The following is an 8,794-nucleotide window of genomic DNA, read 5'->3' on the forward strand; positions in this document are numbered from 1 at the left end:
TGTTGAGAGGCCCAGTTTTCCCCAGTGAGAGCCACAGGGTGGGCTTCTAGAGGCCGGCCCTGTCCCTTGTCTCCCCACCCTCACTGTGCAGCCCTCTCAGGCTCACTACCCAGCACCCACTCTACAGACCAGGAGAAGAGTCCAGGCCAAGGGAGGAAACGAGACCTGGAGCTCAGGTCAGATGCTGAGGGGTTTATACCTGCTGGCTCCACAGGACTCAGTATAGCCCCCTCCATAGATCTTGCAAACTCCCTGTTTGGACATGGGCCAGAACAGCTTGGGCCAGAGCCTTTTATAGACAGGGAACCCAGGGTCCGGGGACACCCAGGGTTTTTCTAGCTCACATAGAGTCCATATGTGGCCACCAGGAAGCTGACGTTGGGTGTGGACTAGCTCCCCCATCTATTTCTAGGCCCTATTCAGGGAAGGGAGAGTGATGGGGACAGCTTGGCCCCTGGTCTCAGAGAGACAGGACCCTGGCAGGGAACCTTTAGGCCTTACTCCTTGGCAGGGAGAGACTCCCAGCAATTTGAGCGTAGTGGGCAGTCCCCGGGTGGGGGACTGAGCTCCCCATCTTTGTAGGTAGCACAGGAATTGCCCAGGGTGTTAGAGGGGATTCCTCCAGGGTATCACCCATGGGACAATCCTCCTCATTGGACCATTGAACCTCCCCTTACCTGTTTGTTTGAATGCCATACAAAGGGTTGGCTCTGTGCTATAGTGGTAATGCACTGCTCAAGAGAAGCTGGGTCTTACATGCCGTCTGCAGTTCAAATCCCCACCCCCACCAGCCTGAAACACAGCGCAAGCATGGGTGCCCAGGATCTGCTCGACTGGAGGACTGGAGGGAGGGGATAGTGGTCTAAGCAGACCTTGTGGAGGGTGCTCCCTTTCTCTGTCTCTCATGCTTGTGTGCAAGGGTGATCTATCATAAGTACAGAAAAAAATGCCCAGTGTAGAATCTTAGGAAATGAAATAGAAAATAACTTTAAAATCACCTACTTTCCCAATATTTTTAAAATCATCATTATTATTATTTTGCCATGAGGTACTTTTCTTTTTATAAAAGAATTATTTTATTTGACTTTATTTATTTATTTACTTGTTTTAATTTGACCAGAGGGAGACAGAGTGAGAGCAAGAGCAAGAGAGAGAAAGAGAAAGTGAGAAAGCAAGCGGCCAGGTCTGGGACTCAAACCGTGGTCAGCCATATGGGAGTCCTGCGCTCTTAACCACCATGCCACCTGCCAGTCCCTTTTTTAAAAAGATAATTATTTAGGGACCAGCAGTTAGCGTAATGACTATGTCGCTGGACTCCCACGTAGTCAACTGCGGTTCGAGTCCCGGACCAGGTGGCTTAAAACTCACACCGGGCGTGTGTGCGTGTGTGCCCAAGATCCCAAGAGGAGAACGGAGGAAAAGGGATTGCGGTGTGGCCATCCCCCCTGGGGAGTGATTTCTCGCTTTCTGTTTCTCTGTCTCTCTCTCTCTCTCTGTCTGTCTGGCGAGCACATGCGCCCTATAGCAAAAACCTCTCCAAAAAAATATAATTATTATTTAATTTTGGGCCAGCAGGTGGCTTGGTGGTTAAGGGCACTGGACTCCCATGTGGCAGATCATTGTTCGAATCCTGGACCTGGCAGCTTGCTTTCCCTCTGTCTCTCTCTCTCTCTGTCCCCTATCCCTCTCTGGTCAAATATAAATAAATAAATAAATAAATAAGGGACCAACAAGTGGCATAATGGTTAAAGGCACTGGACTCCCACATGGCTGGCTGCGGTTTGAGTCCAGATCTGGCGGCTTACTTTCTTAACTTTCCCTCTCTCTCTTTCTCTCTCTCTCTGTTCCTCTCTGGTCAGATTAAAAATAAAGAAAAGTTAAATAAAAATAACTATTAATAAAGTTCAATAAAATAATTCAACTTTATTTACTTATGCCATGAGGTACGTTTTATTTTCATTAATTGTAAAAAAAAAATTTCTATAATACCCATGGCACACCAGAGAATTTGGGCATCTGACAAGGGTGAGCCATGATGCAGCCGGTGGCTCGTGTCCGTCTTGCAGATGGCTCCTCCTCCATATCATGGCTGAGGGCTCGAAGATGTTAAGGTGGGGAATCCTCCAGGCGCTTAGGACATTTCACTCTGCTTCCCCTGCTCAGTGGTCTCTGGTCAACAGGGCGTTCTTCTGTGTCTCTGTTTGCTTCAGCTTGGCCTTATTCAAGTTGGCAGTTCCTCTCATGTCTGGTTTATCTGTCGTTTTCTTGAAAGAGTCTGGGGCGTCTCCTCTGATCCCATACTCTTGGTACTCCTACTCCCACTCCCATAGCTGCAGCAAGGGACCTATTATTATTGTTATTAAATTGCCACAGGGCACGTGTGTTCACCAGGGAGAGTGAGACAGAGAATGAGAAAGTACCTCCTGGGGACTTCTGGGAGCGGGGCGCGTAGGTGAGGAAGGTCGGGGCCAGGAGGACTCTTGTTCTTTGCTGCTCAAGAAGTGTCTTCACTTTCAGAATATGCCTTGCGCATGAGTCTTCTGAGTGCCTGGCTGTTTGGGGAAGTTGCCAGGCCTACTGATTCCAATCCATGAAAGTGGTGACACTGTTCAGTGAACAGCCTTTGGCCAAGAGGAAGGAGACTTAAGATTGGTATCCAAATCACAACACCTATTTTGCACTCGTTGACACTTCATTTTCTCGGTCTCTACAGAGATGAACATCAAGATTTTAAGGATGAGCAAATGTGTTTAAAGAAGCTTTGTGGAGGGGCTGGCAGGTGGCATGGTGGTTAAGGGTGCTGGACTCCCACGTGGTTGACCACAGTTCAAGTCCCGGACCTGGTGGCTTGCTTTCTCACTTTCCTCTCTCTTGCTCTCCTGCTCTGTCCCTCTCTGGTCAAATAAAATAAATAAATAAATAGCTAAATAAAATAATAAAAAAAAGCTTTGTGGAAAGGGGAAACCATGGAAAGGGGAAGGGAAAAGAGCAACGAAAAAGAAATAGTGTCGGCCCATCAAGAGAGGGCATTTCGGGAACCAGCAGTTAGCGTAATGGCTATGTCGCTGGACTCCCACGTAGTCGACCGCGGTTCGTGTCCCGGACCCGGTGGCTTAAAACTCACGCCGGGCGCGTGTGCGTGCGTGCCCAAGATCCTGAGAGGAGAATGGAGGAGAAGGGATTGCGGCGTGACCATCCCCCCTGGGGGGTGATTTCTCGCTTTCTGTCTCTATGTCTCTCTCTGTCTGTCTGGCGAGCGCACGCGCCCTACAGTGAAAAATCTCTCAAAAAAAAAAAAAAAAAAAAGAGAGGGCATTTCTTCCTTGGTGACTGAGAAGAAGGTGTATTTGTGGTTCTTCACATATTGGAGGAATGGCCTCTTCCTAAATGAAGGCTTTATGGAGAAGCATGGTTGTCTCTGTGTTGAAGTCTCATCCAGTTACATTATAACTGGTTTCTTTTATTTATTTATTTATTTATTTACATTTTTTATTATTATTTTGTAATTTGACCAGAGAGAAACAGAGAGAGAGGGATCCAGCTGCCTCAGCCACCATGCCACCCACTGGCCCTCTTGTATATATATTTTTTTAAATAATTATTAGTTTTATTTATTTATTATTTTTCTTCCATTTTTTTTTTTGAGAGGTTTTCGCTATAGGGCGTGTGCGCTCGTCAGACAGACAGAGAGAGACATAGAGACAGAAAGCGAGAAATCACCCCCCAGGGGGGATGGTCACGTCTCAATCCCTTCTCCTTCATTCTCCTCTCAGGATCTTGGGCACACACGCACATGCGCCCGGTGTGAGTTCTAAGCCACCAGGTCCAGGACGCGAACCGCGGTCGACTACGTGGGAGTCCAGCGACGTAACCATTACGCTAACTGCTGGTTCCCAATTTTTCTTCAATTTGACTAGAGTGAGAGTGAGAGAGAAAGAGAGAGAGAGGGAAAGCGTGAGAGAACAAGCCACCAGGTCTGGGACTCGAACCATGGTCAGCCATGTGGGAGTCCAGTGCCTTAACCACCACACCACCTGCTGGCCCTCCTTTTGTATGTTTTAAAAAATATTTTTAGGGGGGACCAGCAGGTGGTGTGGTGGTTAAGGCGCTGGGCACTCCCACATGGCCGACCAGGGTTCAAGTCCTGAATCTGGTGGCTTGCTTTCTCACTTCCTCTCTCTCTCACTCTCACCCTCTGTCTCTCTCTGGTCAAACGAAAAAATAAATGAATGGATAAATAAAATTAAATAATTATTTTAAAAAATTTTTAGGAAATTTTTTTACCAGGTTATCAGGTAAGAGTGATACAGACAGGTCTTTGGTGGAGGAGAAGGTTATTTCTGCCTTGTACAACAATATGCTAGTCTGGGCTCTGATGGACAGAGTCATCAATTTGTTAATGAAGCATGACTCATGTTGAACAAGACAAGCTGGGTCAAGATGCCTTAGAGGTACTGAGGCAACATTCAACTGGAGACCTTCAGTACTCACCAGATTATAAAGATTACAAAAATCACCTGGCTTTCATCAACCTTTATCTTCATGTCAGAGGAAATTCCAGCTGCCTCCAGAGGAACATTTCTATCATTGGAGAACCATAATGAACAGTGCTGCAGACATCTATTTTGAAGGAAATACTCGCCAATCTCTTCAGAATGTAACTGAAAACCAGTTGGTACCACTTGCTCTTTTCCAGCAAAAGGGAGGAAAGGCAGGAAGAAGCACTGACTGAATACCTTCACGAATCCCTGTGTAATCCCGAGATGGTATCTTTTTTTTGGAGAGATTTTCACTGTAGGGCGCGTGCACTCGCCAGACAGACAGAGAGAGACATAGAGACAGAAAGCGAGAAATCACCCCCCAGGGGGGATGGTCACACCGCAATCCCTTCTCCTCCATTCTCCTCTCGGGATCTTGGGCATGCACGCACACGCGCCCGGTGTGAGTTTTAAGCCACCGGGTCCGGGACACGAACCGCGGTCGACTATGTGGGAGTCCAGCGACATAGCCATTACGCTAACAGCTGGTTCCCTCGAGATGGTATCTTGTATTCAGTGGGTAGATAGAACCATAGACATCTTCCAGTTTATATTGAAAAACAAAGAAAATCTTTCTAAACTTTGGAGGAGAAGAAAAGGCAACTGGAAGACCATGACTTACCAGAAAATGGCCAGGGCATTGAGGAATTAATGGAAGAACTGGGGAAATCACCAAAATCTGGAGAAAGCTTTTGGAGGCCGGCCTCTTTTGGAGGCCATCCTCCAAAGATTCTCTTTTTCTTATTTCGTGGGGAAAGAGATTTTCTACTCCCAGTATATATAACCTGATCAAAAACATCTCAGAGACCAACAGTTGGTGTAATGGCTATGTCGCTGGACTCCCAGGTAGTCAACCTCAGTTCGAGTCCCAGACCTGGTGGCTTAAACTCATGCCAGGCACGTGTGCGTGCGTGCGTGCCCAAGATCTCAAGAGGAGAATGGAGGAGAAGGGAGTGCAGCGTGGCCATCCCCCCAGGAGATGATTTCTCACTTTCTGTCTCTTTTGTCTGTATCTTTCTGGCAAGCGCACGTGCCCTATAGCAAAAACCTCTGGAAAAAAAAAATTTTAGATAATGAAAAAAACTACATAATTAAAAAAAAAATCTCAGTTTAAATAAATGGAATGCAAATTGTAATTACACACGTGCCAACTACCATGAGCTAAGTCATCCTGATTGCTAAACACACACTCATTTTATGGTTTCCTGGCATCAGAAATCCCTCATGATTTTTCTCTTAAAGCAAATAATGCAGAGAGAGGGGAAAAAAATGTCATTTAAGTTCATTGTTGCTCTATTTTATCAAGTAGCATAAAATCTACACTAACTTGGTAAATTCTGCTAATGAAGAGCTTTATTATCTCAAACAATCCAGTCTCACTGGAAAGTATAGACTAAATGTTCTCGCTCTTTCTCTTTCTATTCCCCATTCAGCCACTTTCTTCTAGATTAACAATGCTAGTACGGGGGACCAGCAGGTGGTGTGGTGGTTAAGTCGCTGGATACTCCCACATGACCAACCATGGATTGAGTTCTGGACCTGGTGGCTTGCTTTCTCACTTTTCTCTCTCTTTGTCCTTCTCTGGTTAAATTAAAATGAATGAATGAATCAATAAAATTAAATAAATAATTCTTTTAAAAAAAATCCATAGATGTCCTGAACCTATATTTCTTTGCACTTCCACTCATGATCTGTAACTCTGTGGAACTAAAGAGATGATGGCCATCTTTCTTAAAGATAAAACTTTGAAGCTGATCGCCCCCAAAAAAATTTGGGGGGTGGGGGGGACCAGCAGATGGTGTAATGGTTATATTACTGTACTCCCACATAGTCAATGTGGTTCAAGTCCCAGACCTGGCGGCATAAAACTCAGGCCGGGGGACGAGCAGTTGATATAATAGCTATGTCGCTGGACTCCCATGTAGTCAACCGTGGTTCGAGTCCTGGACCTGGTGGCTTAAACTCTCGCTGGGCTCTGTGCATCCATGCCCAAGATCCCTAGAGGAGAATGGAGGAGAAGGGATTGCGGCATGGCCATCCCCCCTGGGAGGGTGATTTCTCGCTTTCTGTCTCTCTGTCTCTCTCTGTCTTTCTGGAGAGCGCACACGCCCTATAGCAAAAAACTCTCAAAAACAAACAAACAAACAAACAAAAACCTCAGGCTGTGTGTGTACATGTGTGTGCTCAAAATTCCAAGAGGAGAATAGAGGAGAAGGGATTGTGGCATGGCCATCCCCCCAGGGGGTAATTTTTAACTCTCTCTCTCTCTCTCTTTCTCTCTTCCCCTCCCTCCAGCAAGCATATGTGCCCTATTGCAAAAAATCTCTCTCTCTCTTTTTTGCTTCCTATGTCTGGCTTATCTCCTTGACATTACGTTTGTGGGATCCAAGAGTGCTGTGGCTGTTGTTTGTGTAGTTCTAGGGGATTTCACTAGTTTCACTGCTCTCTTGTTTCACTAGTTTCACTGCTCTCTTGTTAAAGTACTGTGGCTGATTTTGGGGAAGACTAGGCTGTGGAAGATAGGAATGGAGAAAGAGCAGAGACTTTTTTTTTAAATTTTGTTAGAGGGCATGTGTACTTGCTGGAGGGAGGAGGCATGGAGAAAGTGAGAAAGTGCCCTTCTCCTCCATTCTCTCCTTGAGATTTTGCACATGCATGTGCACGTGCTGAGGTTTGAACCTCACAAGTCGGCCATGTGGGATCCAGCTGCCCTAGCTGGATCAAGCCACTAGCTACATTGGTATTAGTCTACCAGAGGAGAGGGAGGTGCAAGCCCTGCCCTGACACTAGCAGACCCAGCTGTGTTACTGAACCTGTTGCTAGGCTCTTTGTGTTCCTCCCTGTTGGAGGTTCTGAGAGGAGCCAGATCACAAGGGGTCAGAGATTAGCATTCCTTCCTTTTCTGAAGTGCAGTACCTCAGAGGAGGAATCTGGGGAACACAAATCCTGTCCCTTCCTAAAGTACTTCTAGGCCCCTTGCCTGGCTGTGCTCTCATCTGGGTGTTAGTTCTTTGTTTCATAGTCCAGGACAAAACCAGAAGGGTTGTAGGGAGGCCTTTGCCCCCTTTCTTCTCTCAGTGGCAGGGAGGTAGGATCTGGGCCTCCCAGCCCTGGGCCCATAGGAGTAGAAGAAAGTTGTTCAAAAGCACCTGTCCTGGGCTGTTTGCTATGGCCTAGGGCAGGGGGCCTGGTAGCTGGGCTGGGCTAGGGCTGGGGCTGGTCCAAGACTGATAGACAAAAAATACTCCCATGTAGTCGACAGTGGTTTGAGTCCTGGACCCGGTGACTTAAACTCACTCCAGGCACGTGTGTGCGTGCCCAAGATCCCGAGAGGAGAATGGAGGAGAAGGGACTGCAGTGTGGCCCTCCCCCCTGGGGGGTGATTTCTCTTGCTTTCTGTTTCTCTGTCTCTTTCTGGCGAGCACAAGCGCCTGCCCCATAGCAAAGACCTCTCCAAAAAAACCCCCACAAAACTTAAGAATGGGGGACCAGCAGATGGCGTAGTGGTGATGTTGCTGGACCCTCATATAGTTGACTGCAGTTTGAGTGCCGGACCCGGTGGCTTAATACTTATGCTGGAGCCATCCAAGCAGGCACCGGCGGCGGCGGCATTGGGCAGCTACGGCCAAAATTAAGGCTCTGGATTTGCGCGGCAAGAAGAGGAGCTGTTGAAACGGCTGGACGACCTGAAGGTGGAGCTGTCCCAGCTGCGCCTTGCCGAAGTGACAGGCAGCACTGCGTACAAGGTGTCCAAGATCTCTATTGCGCATGTTCTCACCGTCATTAACCAGACTCAGAAAGAAAACCTCAAGAAATTCTACAAGGGCAAAAAGAATAGGCCCCTGGACCAGAGACCCAAGAAGCCCCGTGCCATGCGCCGGCGGCTTAACAAGCACGAGGAAAGCCTGAAGACCAAGAAGCAGCAGCTGTACCTGCTGCGCAAGTTTGCGGTCAAAGCCTGAGCGCGGGCCTCAATAAAATGCAGAACTGGCTGGCTAAAATAAATAAATAAATAAAAAACAAAAACAAAACAAAACAAAAAACAACTTACGCTGGATGCATGTGTGCACGAGCCCAAAATCCTAAAAGGAGAATGGAGAAGAGATTGTGGCATAGTCATTTCCCCCAGGGGTGATTTCTTGCTTTCTCTCTCTCTGGGGAGGGTTCACACCCTGTAGCAAAAATCTCTCTCAAAAAGGATGGAATGGGAATGGCCAGCAGGTGACATGGTAGTTAAGGTGCTACATTCCCATATG

At 47.2% G+C, this 8,794-nt stretch overlaps 3 pseudogenes; all 3 read left to right on the forward strand.

Moving 5' to 3' along the window:
• The first annotated feature begins 1,938 nt into the window (after nt 1–1,938).
• On the forward strand, nt 1,939–3,006 carry LOC102469991 (28S ribosomal protein S33, mitochondrial pseudogene; annotated as a pseudogene).
• Nucleotides 3,007–4,376: 1,370 nt separating this feature from the next.
• LOC102489356 (transcription factor Spi-C-like) lies at nt 4,377–5,720 on the forward strand (annotated as a pseudogene).
• A 272-nt stretch (nt 5,721–5,992) lies between these two features.
• LOC102470409 (60S ribosomal protein L35 pseudogene) lies at nt 5,993–8,500 on the forward strand (annotated as a pseudogene).
• The last annotated feature ends 294 nt before the right edge of the window (nt 8,501–8,794 follow it).

The sequence above is a fragment of the Tupaia chinensis genome, unplaced genomic scaffold (genome assembly GCF_000334495.1).
Source record: "Tupaia chinensis unplaced genomic scaffold, TupChi_1.0 Scaffold000273_1, whole genome shotgun sequence".
Taxonomy (NCBI): domain Eukaryota; kingdom Metazoa; phylum Chordata; class Mammalia; order Scandentia; family Tupaiidae; genus Tupaia; species Tupaia belangeri.